A 14307-nucleotide genomic window follows, 5' to 3' on the forward strand; every position below is an offset into this window, starting at 1 on the left:
ACACCTACTCTCACAAGCCTATCTCCAACTAGGACTCCAATTGTCCATAATCACAACACACAATGCCAAGTAGATATGCACCAACCTAAGATACTTAAAGACACCCTTGAATATAATCTTAAACATAGGCAAATCACCATACTTCACCCTCCCATCCACCCTAAAAACCATAAAGAAAACTTGCTGCTATATCATTGGTTCACTGTGGTAGCCACAACTTTGTTTAAGACAGTCATAATAATTTGAGTCAAATCCTCTTATAAATTCTTCCTATCACCTTAAAAGGTTACTAAGGACTCCCACACATCTTTCCCAAGTGTTATCCACTCACCAAACCCTTTCTTTGCATCATATTCACAAAATCTCAGGTTACTACTTCATTAGGACAACAACATACCCAATTTTAGGACAGTCATAAAAATAGTGAGTATTTTGACCAATCAAGGCCACTAACACTTTATTAGGGTCTAAAATAACCCCTCAAATCTCTCCAAGCCTTCACCCAACCCCTGGGAGCCCAATCTTGCACTTATATCAAACGACACGTCACCAACTTGTTGCCATTTTCAGTTTGAGACACAAAAATCAGATTTTGTGTCACTCTTAGCACGTGCCAACTTGTGCATGGAACCATACATCAAAAAAAAAGAAAAAATATACATTTACAAGGGTCATCCCATCCATTTTAATGGGTTTTTGATAATGGGATGACAAAAAATTACATTATTTAATGTCACTAGTTACCATAGCAAGGGTTTGTGACTGTTTTCACCAAAACTTTAATAACTTGCTCAAAACAAAGTAAAAATGAATGAAACCAAAAGGTAATTATAGAGGATTAATCCCCTTTACTTAATGAAAAATGCAATAGAACAGACCGTTACACCCAAAAAACAAGGAAAGTGCAGGGTAAACTTTAAAATTTTATTGCTTATGTCTCAATACATGATCCAACCAACACTTGGCCATGGAAATAAGGATATTTAAAGGATTTTACAGCCATAAAACATTAATAACCACCCTTTGAACACCAACTACCAACAAACCACTTCCTAATGCACTTTTTTACAACAAATTTTGCATTGACAACATTGTCAATTTTGACATTTTTTGTGGAGCTTGACTATAAACCCAAAATGAGACCTATGTGACTTCAAAGCATCATGAATACATCCAATTAGGCCAAAATAGCCTTCATACATGATAAAATACCTCATTTTATGCCTTGGACAAACTTCAACCCTATAAGGACAATTTTAACAATATAAAACAAGTAGGACCACATATTGAACTTAGACATTACAAATTGGTCTTCAAGGACCTTATTACATGAGAATGGTCATTCATGAACTTATTTAATCTTCACATAACATTTAAATTCAAAATAACTCATGATGGCCAAATAGGAACATATGATCACCTGGGTCCTCCTGCACCAGTCTACCATTACAGAACCTAAGCTGGTCCATTTAGTTTGGTGTATTCTTTTCCAAGGCTTGCCTTTAGGCTCTTGTCTTCAACATACAAGGGTTTTGGACCCTCAATGAAATTTTTGCGGGCAACCAGAAACCTTGAAACATCTTTTCTGGTTTTGTCATTGTACTCAACATCTTTGGAATTGAATTCATGATTTTTTATGCCCCTTTCGACCTGAGCCTTTTTCCTGGTACATGGTGCTCTTGGGGGATTGGCCTAATCTTCCCTTGAAGTGTATCTAGATTTGGCATGCTTTTAGAATGGAGATCCTCTTTAATTTATGGAAAGATATAAATGTTGTTCTCTTTGCTCACGACTCTATTGACACTTATGTTTCGCTTTATGCTAAAGTTACTATTTATAATAATGTTATGTTGCAAATCTAAGTCCAAGTAAATAAAGTGGCCCTGGAGGTGGCTCACCTTCAGAACCTACTTAATCACTGGGGTAATGCCCCCTACATTGTGGCCAGAGTTCCTCTTGATGCCTCCACTTCTTGTAGTCATTCACCTCCACGTGGTTGGCTACGAATAAGTTTTCTACTTCTCAATCTAGTTATCCCAGGTCCCAAGCCCCTTGTCCCCACTCTAGTTGCATGGGTGGTTCGGTTCGACAACACTCTACTTCTCTACTTCACAGAGCCTTTGTCACTTCTTAGCCTTCAAGTGGTACAAGGCCTATTGAACACTACTAGATGCTAAGAGGGGGGATGAATCAACATATACTAAAACTTGATCAAATTAAATTGCTTAAACCACATCCAAATAAATGTGTATGAAAGTAAATAACAAAAACAATAAATGCATCCACACAAGAACACCAATATTTTTATGTGGAAAACACAAACTAGGAAAAACCATGGTGAGAATCAAACTCACAATATATATTCAATGTTTATAATGTTTTAGACCATAGGCGAGGGATCTCATTGCTCTAGACTTGCAGGCTAAAGTGCAATGCCTTAGGGAAAGATACAATAAAGGGACTTGCTCGACTTAAGATCACTTCTTCAAGGAAAGATACAAAAATAACTATCTAGATACAATATGGAAAAATAGATTGAATTGCATAGGAAATAATATTTATCAACATGGAGATAACAATTCACAAATTAATACTCATTTGTCTACTGTACAATATTTTTGAGCCACCACTTCACTTCACATTCGAACTATACTTCTTGCTATCTCTTATATTCATACATCATCCATCTCTACACACACCTCTATATATGAAAATGACTATTTTTCCCATTATATATCAATCGAATCAACAATAATCTCTATTAGGTCATCCAAAAAGGAAATATAATGTGTACATAATATCAACCCAAAACATTTCATGTGAAAGGTAAAGAAGACATGTGAGGGTTCACACCAAGTTGGCAAACCTTCCAAATATCACCAAAAGGACTTTACATGCAATCGCTTAGGCCAAAATACATAAGCTAGTACAAACCAATCTACTTAACCCAAAATGTCTTAGTTCAGACCTAAAAATAGAATAAGTGATCCACCACTAAAGAAGCACAACACTTTAGTAACCACATCCTCAAAGCAATATCAAGATGTGGAAAGAAACACATTCCTTCCACACTCCTAAAACAATACCAATGCTGATCATAAACAACAATGTCATCCAATTAACTAAAAATCTGAAATCAAACTATTTGAAACATTCTGCAATAATCATCAATCCCATCTAAAACATATCCAATGTAAATACATATTCCAAACTACGGTACTGTTTGCCAGAACAGTTAGCAGAGCTAACAATACTACTTTCAGACCAAACAAAGAAAATTAATCCTTTGGAAATATCTCATGTCATCATCCTAATCCATCCAAAAAGCATAACATCAATTTTTAAGTAACTCTATAGAATATAACCAAATAGATAGATATCTAGACCAATAACCAGATGCAATCAGATATCAGGAACGCAAACTAGAATAAATTGTTGAGCAAAATACTACATCATACACTTATGCTATACATCACTTTTGTACCATGAACCAACATCACAATACTACCAAACCATAATGCAACCATACTATCATCATAGTATATCATAGTACTTTCAGACTGCACAAATAGCCAAACAGGTCATACATCAATAGTCAAACCATCAACAATAGGTTTGACGTCAATGACAACAAAGACACATATGTGTAACAATCTCTCCCTTTGTCATTAATGACAAAACAAAAATATTTCTCCTCGAAGCTTCTCCCCTTATCACCAAGATCTCTCCCCCTTTGACATCACAGATAAAGGGTAACTCTTTTTGTCAAAACAGAATGGTCAAAACTATAATTCCCTAACAAAACAATAGAAATGAAACAAACTGAATACAAGTACCTCCATACAAATTGTCATGCACTGTCGAGCCATATATATATCTTTGAACTGATTCTTTAGACCCACAAGAGAAGAGTTCCATGAATGAATAGTGGTTGAAAGAATCCTAGTTTGACTTTCACACTCAAGACTCAAATAAATATTTTCTTTTATTTAATTATTTTATCCTAGGCCTTTTATTAATTAAATAGGTTTTATTTATTGAATTAATTCATTTATCCTTTTTCTAACCTTTCTCTATTTAAATAAATGTTTTTATTTATTTACATTATCTTTTACCAAAATTAAATAAATATTTTATTTATTTAATTGGTCCCACTTCCTCTATTAATTGAATAGATCTTTATTTATTTAATTAATTCATTAGCTTTTTACCTCCATGGCAAATGTCATTTATCTTACCTACCCTCTTCATATTTTATCATTTTCCCTACCTACCATTTAATCCTACCCAACCATTTATCCTTTTACCTCTTAATCCTATCCTTCCATTTAACGAGGTGCCTTCTATATAAGAGGATACTCTCATCCTTTCAATCCTAATAATATTAATGCGTCTATCATGCCTTCAAGCAATCAAGCAGCTTCACAACCACAATGCATTATTTGTTGAGCTTTTGTGCACACATACAAAATCTGAGAGCAAATATATCAAACAATATCAATAGAGATAGGAGACAATGATGATCAAACCCTACTTGACATGTGAATGGTATTATTGTTTTATTTGTTGATTTGCATGTTCTTAGCTTTTTTCATTGAAGTACGGTGAATTCTTTATTATAGAGCTAGGGTTTGTTGTGGTTGGATCTTTTATTGGTTTTTATAATAGTTTATCATCGTCATTTTTCACTGTATACACTTTGGCACTCTCGGTGAAACTCTTGTCCCTTAGTTTCTAAAATATTTTTGCAGTTTAAGTCTTTTTTGTTAAGTTGCAGGTCAGATCAGTGACGATTTAAGGTGAAATCGCATTTACAGATCATATTTTCGCGTCTGTGTTTCTGCTTGATTTTCTATTTTTGTAGATTTCAAATCTTTTCGTATTTGTGTCAGTTAATTTTGCGTTTGAGATGCCAAGTTTTGCGTTCGTGCACTTTTCTTCTGTGTCTATGACTTTATTGTTGCATCTGTGATATATTGTCGAGCCTACGCATCTCATTTCCGCGTTTGTGCTCGAATTCTACATTTGTATTTTTTTCTTGTTTAAATTTTGCAGGATTAGGGATTTTTGCATTTATGTTTGTTATTTTCATGTTTGGGGAAGGTATAAGTGCATTTGTGTTTCTAATTTTTTAGTTTTTGGTCATTTCTTTTAGGGTTTTCAGATTTGGTTTTTTCCTAAACCCCCTTGCTTGGACTAACAAAGTGGTGGAGTTGTTTAAACCGTATTGTCGTAGACCCGCCTTTCACATTTCAATTTCAATTTTCTAAAATTTACCTAACAAGTGTGCTTGCGGGTGGAGGTGATTATTCAAAACTACTAATCCTTTTGTTGCAAGGGTGATCTTAGTGTGTGTCTTTGCATTTCAATTCTTAGTCTAATTAGGGCTCACATATTTTTTATTTAGGGTTAAAGAACCTATTTGAAGTGTTTGGTGTCTTTGGCATACTTTTTGTTTAACCCTAAAGTGATAACAAAAGTATCATCTCCACTCACCTTCCATTGGACCTTGGGTGTAAGAGAAATTGTTATTACTTTATTTGTTTAGGTAGAAGGGTTTGCCGCCAGAGTAGCCCATAAGGCCAAGTGAGAGGGAATGACCCAAGCGGTACTTTCTTCAGCCCACTATATAAATTTATACGTTAGGCAAAAATCAGATGACTTGGTGACATGTATCTACACCGATGGTTTTCCCTCAATATCCACACTTGTATGAGATGCATAAAAAATCCTCTTGAGGACTGGGAATGGGTTCTTAAACGAGTCACTACCACATGGGTAGACACCAAGGACTGTTGAAGTTCCCCCACTAGACACCTTTTATTTTAGAGGCAAAAAATCCTTACATTTGATGGTTCAGGGTGTGTGGATCGTACCCCGTAGATACCCCTCATGTACCCTTTCAGGATGAGACATAAATTCCTTGATTATCTTTAGATCTTTAAGGTGAGAGAATCTGGTATGCCCGATAAGTGAGTGTCGTGGTGGGGGAGCTAGTGTTACCAGAATCTCTAGTTGTCTGCTTGTTTGAGGTATTTCTGTGTTGTGGGGCCCCCATTGAATGGTTTCTCTTTTTAGCCTAGGTTGCACGTGTTCTCAAGTGTCTTTGATTTGTGTTATACCAGTGAAAATATTTTGAACATGCACATAATTTTTTTGACAAAACACCTTTAGACATTGTGTCTTCATTGTTTGTTGTGTTTTCTTGCCACAAGACATTCAACATTAAGATCTGGTCACACTCAACATTTGCAAAATTTGAGACAAATTATAAAATTTATCAGAAAATGCGTCTATGTTAGATTAAACTACGTTTGTGTCCATAAGTTGTGTCTATGCAAGACATAATCACATTTGTGTTTTAGAAACTAAGGAATTGCCAAAATATTAGATAATGCATCTTTGTTAGCTTAAACTGCATATGTGTTGAGAAGTGGTGTCTGTGTAGAATAGAAACGTGTCTATGTTTCAGAGAGTGAAAATTGTCAAAACAGTTAAAAACACGTTTGCGCACTAAGAAATTGTGTTTAGGTGGGTTAAAACCGTGTCTATGAACTCATGACGCATTTGTGTTCTAAGATAAAAAAGCTTCAAAGGCAGCTTCCCATAGGATTTCATTTTAGTCAACTAGTCTTTATCATGGCTTTGCCATACATTTTAATCAATTTCAGTCATCATTTGCACCCACCTCATATACACCTCTCAAAATTGAGTCAAAAGGTTGTTTAGTGGTCCTCATCATATTACAACATATCACTAGGTGGTTCTTGCATTAGATCTATCATCTTGGGTCCCATTTGGTTCTCTTTAGTCAAGGTTAACTTACCTCATCAAGAGATCTATCATCTCTTTGGAAGCCACACCTTACTTTAGATCACACTTATTTTGGACTTACACTTTTGGACATTGCAAGACAACCTTAGATTCATTCCATCTCATATTTCTCTCTTGCTCTTCCATACTCTTCACATTTCCTTCATTTTAGCCAAGGTTTGTTCATGGTTGAAACCCGTTCACAAAATTCTAGAAGAGAAGTCGAGGAAGCTCTAAGATCTCTCAACATGAGTACCTATGAGTTTGAGGGAGGTCAATTTTATAACCCATTTGAGAATCACAATAGTATATAAGACAATGGCAATGAGAACACCAATGACAATGACAATGCATCGATCACCTCCACAGACATTAAAGAGAATATCATAGATCCAAGGTTCAATAGATTGGTTTAAGAAATCATGAGAAGAGACTGACAATACTTCTTTCAAGTGATGACACAAAGTGGAACAATATTACCTCATGATTTTGACGTGTCACAAATTCTAGAAGAGGATCCAAATCAAGTGAATCAAGTTAACGCAAATCCTAGAGGACATAATGATGGTAATAGGAAAGAGCATCTCGTGCCTGAGTCACTTTCATCTTTATTTCAAAAACCAGAAGTCACCAACCCTCATGCTAATACCAACTTTACTAGAAACTCTTATGAACAACCCCGTGGTCATCCTTTTCCATGGAGAATAAATGCTGCTAGACATTCTCATACACACGATAACAACCAAGATCGAACCAATGCATATAATTATAACCAAGGGAACATTCAAAATCATGACATGAGGAGCCCCCGTGTCAGATTTGGGGGCAATATTCAAGATCATTCTTATGATACCTCCTATCCTTATGGTCATGGCATGTACAATCGACCTAGGCCTAGTGCTCCTCATTATAACACCATACCAAGTGGTCCATATGTTAGATACAAATATGTTCCTCCTCCATATGAGCATATCTATGATTAATATCATCCATACATACATTATATCCCTCCTCCTCTGCTCGATGACTCAGGCATGGAACTAACTGAAAGAGACAAGACACCACCTAGAAATGACTTGTAACAATAAATTAGGGATTTGCAAAAACAAATGGGAGATATGAATGCACCAAAACAAGATTACACAAATGAAGGACATATGTCCTTATCCATTTGACAAGAGCATTCCAATGCCTCCTTTTCCTCCACATTTTGTGACACCAAAATTTGACAAGTATAGAGGCAAGGGAGATCCAAAGGCACATATAAGAGAGTTTTTCATAGCTTGCATTGAGATAGCAAGAGAGGAAACATATTTGATGCAACTATTTCCACAAAGTTTAGGTGGACAAGCTATGGAATGGTTCTCACAACTCCCACAAGGAATTAAGTCATGTAGTGATTTAGCAGAAGCTTTCATACAACACTTCTCATACAATATTGAAACAAATGTGTAAGTGACCACTTTGTGTAATACCAAGTAGAAAAATGGAGAGTCTTGTATATGCTTAAAATTCATCACAGCTAAATAGGAAATAAGGAAAATCATGAATTCCTTAACTACTCAAGCAATCCCAAATGTAAATCAATGAAATAGATGCATTATTGAATCAATTAAACAATATAAAACTCCCTATTTTGCATCATAGCTTCCATTGTTCTTCTCTTCTTTGTGGTATACTGGCTCTCAGATATTGTGCTAGTAACCTGCAAGTGACACAAAGATTCAAAGTTTGTGATTGTTGAAAATGAAGAATTGATCCTAAATTTATAGATTTTGGAGAGGATTGATTGAGAGATGGAACTCAAGTGAGTTCACATGTTGATTGATAGTTAAACTGCTGATTTGAAGGTGGAACTCAATTGATTGAATTGTTAAATGAGTTAACTGGTTGAGAAAAAGTTGATTGAAAGATGAAAAAGAATGATTGGAGGAGAATTAAAGAATGATGTAATTAATCAATTGATTGAATTGATCAATTAAAAAGATTGAATAGTTAATTGGAGATGACTAATTGAATGTTTTTGGGAAAAAAACAAAGTGGAAGATAGAAATAGAGGTTGAAAAGATAATTGATTGAATTGATTAATTTAGCACGTGCTTGAACTTTGATTTTGATTTTCAATTTAATCTTTGCATGAGAATTGATTCAAATATTGAATTTATTTTAAATTCAATTTGTTATTTGAATATATTTAGAACTTAAATTAGGAATTCAATTTGATTTTTGAAATCATGCACATGTATTTGAAATTAGAAGAAATTAGAAGAACATGAATTTGGACAATTAATGAAATTAGAAGAATTAATGAAATTAAATGAAAATAATATTTGGGGATTTGGAATTGGAATTTGAATTAGCTAATTAAATAATTTAAAGAAACTATTTAGTTGTTTAAAAATTGAATTTAATCAAATAATAAAGACTATTTAATCAAAGGAATTAAAATCACAATTAATTAAATAATAAATATTTAACGAATATTAGAAAAGGGTTTAAATGATTAATTGATTAGGATAGAAATTGAAATAGAATAATTAGTAATGTGATGAAGAAATACGAATTTAGATGAATAAGATTTATTAAATTAATTAAATAATTATTTTTAGAGGAATAATTAGTACATGATCAATGAGACATTTTTAGGTGTCTACATTTGCCCCTCTTTGAGACAATGTCAAAACGATGTTGTTTAAAAAAAAATGAAAAAATTTCTGCCCCAATATGCCCCAGTGATGCTTATGATGTAATGCCCCCTCGAGAGATTGTTTATGCATTAAAGGTAAGAATGATCTCTCGAAAGAAGAAAAATGTGAGATAGAAGAATAGTTAGTTGATTAGAGATAGAGATAGGTGATGTGAAGATGATATTGAGATAGAATATGAGAAAATTAACCTTAGAATGAAATAGAACTAAAAGATGAGAATTAGAAGCAATTGAGGATGATTGATATGAGATGATGGATTGAAATGATATATTGAAAATGAAGATGATGGTTTTCACAAAAGTTTGTGCCTTTATTCATAGCGCAATATATATTCATCACTAAGCCTTATTATGTAACAATGGAGCTTTGCACATCAGGGTATAAGGAACCAAGATGTAAAAGATATCTCATTGAAGAAACAAACATAGCAGACAAGGAGTGAATCCTCCACTCTGGAAATAATGTCAAGGGTCGAGGTATGTGGGGTAGTCACAAGCATAACTATCCATGATATTTTTCATGAGATATTTGCCAAATGAACATACCAATCACAGACACCCACTGAAACTATTGCCCCAAAACTTCATTGGTTCACACCACAAACAACAAACAAATAAAAGGATCATGAGCATCCTGACTCCCCTAGTCACTTGTGGACATCCTTGAGTAGCATAGGAACATGATCTGTCGCCAAATGATAAAAGATAAAGACTAACTAGGATAAAATTTAGTAGCCATACTAATTCGTGTCTTCGTTTTGATTGTTTGATGTGATAGTTGATAATGTCTAATCTCAGAAAGTGTGGACCTCGTTTAAGATTGACATGTATGCTTTCAAGTGTATCCTCTTCTGTTTAAGACAAGATAATGATCACTTGATATAGATATTTGATACGATTGATTAGACAACTTGATCAGTTTGATTGTAGATTGCTGCTTAGATAGTTGTATCCTTCATTAACTTCGTGCGAAGCATTTGTTGGATATCTAATAAGGTTTTTGATTCTTGCGAGACATTTTATTGCAAGTTTTTTTTGATTGATTTTGATTGTTCTTTTCTAAGAGATTTTTCAATTTTTTTTGAATGTTTTTGGTATTTTTTTCAGGACTTTTTATGCTTTTTAGGGATTTTGTGTGTGTGTGTTTTTTTTTTGTTTTTTTTATGTTTTTGGATTTTGTGTTTTTTGAGAAATGAAGCATGACCTATCATCAATTGATAAAGATAAATCAATAAAATGTAAGACTAACTTGACCAAACGGGTCAATAGCCATATTGATGTTCTTGCCAAGGATAAGTGTTTATGGATTTGATGATTGTTTGATACGATGCCCATTGTAGGAAAGATGTATCCTTTTGGACATGATATCTGATAGGATGCCTATTTTAGGAATGTTGTATCTGTATGTTTGATAAGGATGTGGAAAACTGATAGGCAATTGATCAATTAAGTTATAGACTAGCTTGAGAGTTTGTCTGTTGATACATGATTTGTTAAGCTCAATGTTTTGATCTGTTATGATTTTTTTGGATTTTTTAAGGACATTATATGATTTTTTTTTAATCTTTTTTCGTGTGTGCTTCTAGTGTCTAGCAAGGCAAGGAATATTATGAGTGGATGAATGAACTGTTGAGGTGAAGATGGATAGGAGAAAGATGGAGGTAACTTATTATGGAATTAGAGATGAGTTGGTTTCTAAGGACTATTGTGCAATGGATAAAATGTTTCCAAGCTAAGGGATTTGACAATGTACAGTGATGGAACAGTGCATTGAATGGCATGTGGGTTTATTCCGGCTCATATGATCATTGTAATTGTTAGAATCCGACATGACTACCTACGTGAGTTATCCTGACTTCAAAAGCATCCTAGATAGAGCCTCGTTGCCAGCAAGCATTCATAGCTCCGACAAGATTATCATTGTAATCTCACGAATATTGCTCCATTGGCAGCCAGACATCCATAGCCTCGATGGAGTTACTTGCATGTTCCCAAAGCCAAGCATTTTGATATTGTATTTCATTGCATTTTTTTTTCTTGCTCTTTTTTTCTTTTTTCTTTTGATCCTTTGATATTGCTTTTTCTCTTATTGATTCTTTTGTGCATGGGCTTGTAAGTAATGAAGCTCACATAGTTTTGATAATTATAGTGGCATTGAAGTAGGATTTTAGATTTTTCACTAGCCATGTCTTCACCTAAGAGATCACAATGATATAGAGCGATTGATCAAGTGCGTGAGATATAATAATATGAAGATGTTGGTATCAAGATACAACAAGTGATTCTCTTTCCGGATCGAGTATGCATCCCAACCAAAAGATAGTTTTAAAGAGGAACAACCTCTAATTCTAATGCGTTTCATGAATAGATATCTAGGAAATGGACTAAACACAAGATTGAGCATGGGCGAGCATGTGACATAATGACACAAATGCCTATTTCATCGATGAGGAATTTATGCAAAAGGATTGAATGGGAAGGATACAAGGATGGAAAAGATGCGTTGGATGATAGATAGGATGTTGAAATATTTGAGCGAGAATGGATGGAAATATCTTCAAGATCAATGTTGGCACACACCTTAAGAGGTGGTGGAGTGATAGAGGACAAGTGGATTTTGGATTTTAAGATTTTGATGGAGGAGTGTATGTGGAATTCGAGACATAAGGACCCAAAATTGATAAAGGAGGTGATGGAAGAATAGATTTGGGAAGTAGAAGATGTGTAGATGGACGATTGAAGGAAGCTTTTGGAACAAGAAGTCTAGATGCCACTTTTGATTTTTCTTTAGGATGCAATTCTTTTATGGGAATCCATATTGATTTTGATTTTTCTTTTCCTTTTGGTTCTTTGGAACACATTGCTTCTATAAGAGACTTAGGAATCCACATAGTTTTGGTTTTTTGTTTTCTCATAATGGGACTTTGTAGCCTTTTGGATATTGCTTTATTCTTTTGGATCAAATTTTTCTTTGATTTGACATGTCTTTTAGATGAGATATGTTGATCTTTGGATGTATGTGGATTTTTGGACTTGTGCAATTTATTATTAGCAACCAAATTTCTTCAAAAAGGAATGCGATTCATGGATGAATAAGAATGATACAAAGGTAGTTTGGATGGGTTGGTGTAGGTAGATGGTTGGACAATGCTCAAAGATGTGTGCCCTTGCTGATATTGATTTATGACAAGGCAATTGAATTGTGAGCTAGTGATCATATGAATAGTGGATGGAGGGACGTAGGGTCCTAATATGGATAGAAGGGAGGAAGGATTTGATTTTGGAATAAAAGGACCCAAAATGGATTTGGAGGATAAGGACTATGATTGCTTGGATTTAGATGGAGGAATGTGGGATTTAGCAGGGACAACAATATTTTGAGAGTGAGTTGTTTAGCCAAGGCCATGACAATTGAGATTTTCTTTGATATGAAGAGGTTCTAATATACCTTGTTCATGTATGCCTAACACTTTGCCTTGATAATGCATGTTTTGACAAATATTTTTAGCAATGGGATAGATGTTATTTTTAAAACAAGATGCGAGTCCATTTTGAGGAGGGTATGGTATGGAAGAAATAACAGGATCATGAAGTAAACTAGACCGAATGAAAGTGGAGGAACCCATTTGATATGCACAAGATTCATGAACAAATTGGGTAGATGCAATGGGATCTGGTGGAAGATTAGGGCCATAAGGGGAATAACAAGGGATGATTGGATCTTTAGGTGGATATGGAGGATTATGACATGGAAGTGAAGGAACACTTTGATCTTGACTTAGAAGAGGATCATTGGAGTTTGTGATTTGCTCTTGATTTTGAATTGGATCATTGGAGGAGATGGAAGGGATATTATGATCTTTCTTAGGAGGTAGATGTTGAACAAGACTGGGAAAGACACTCTTCTCTAGAGATGGAAGGTGATCTTCTTGGATGGAATACAAAAGAATGATGGGATCATCATAAGATTCTTGATAGGTGGGATCTTGATAAAAAATTGGGTAGGATGGAAGGGTTTTTTCTTGATGTTGATTTATTTTAGGAGTCATTTCTTCTGACTTTGGATTATCCTCTTGACATGGGGTAGGAGTTTGGATATGCATGAGAAACTCTTGGAAGATTTCAACACTTTGGCCTGATGAGAAAGGATTTTGAATGGGACTCTCTATAATAGGAGTATATGATGTGATTGGGTCTTGAATTTCTGAAGCATGAAAGGGACTAGCATCATGAATTGTATTAGCTTGGAAACTTATTGTTGATAGTCCTTGGGAGGTTGCGTTATTGGATGGAGATGGTGTGGACTACTCTTGTGTGACTTAAAGGTATGAGGAAATGGTGGAAGAAATGGAGGCTACTTGAGGTACAAAGTCTTGATGGGAAGAGCCATTGCTAGACATGGGCAGATTACCTTGTTGCATGATAGGGGACACATTGACCATGTTTCATTAATGTTCAAAGGGCGACGTGTTTGTAAATACACTTGCATTCGTTTGGGACACCCTTGGTGGTATATTTGAAGACATAGGAGGATATTCACAGACATGTGATGTGATTGAAGGCATAATTGATTGTGTGACCTTGGTAGTGGTTGACTTGTTTGTACAATTTGTGGTGCTAAGAGTTGTGTTGTTTGTTGTATTGGCTGTTGGACTTACATCGTTGAATGTGTTTGCTGTTGATATTGGTTTCTCATGTTTATTTGTGTGAGAATAGCTAGTATGTCTGATTGCATAATAAGAGCTCGCACATCAACTGGCTCTAAGTTTGTATTGGATCTCAAATTT

Source organism: Cryptomeria japonica, chromosome 3 (genome assembly GCF_030272615.1).
Source record: "Cryptomeria japonica chromosome 3, Sugi_1.0, whole genome shotgun sequence".
NCBI classification, from domain to species: domain Eukaryota; kingdom Viridiplantae; phylum Streptophyta; class Pinopsida; order Cupressales; family Cupressaceae; genus Cryptomeria; species Cryptomeria japonica.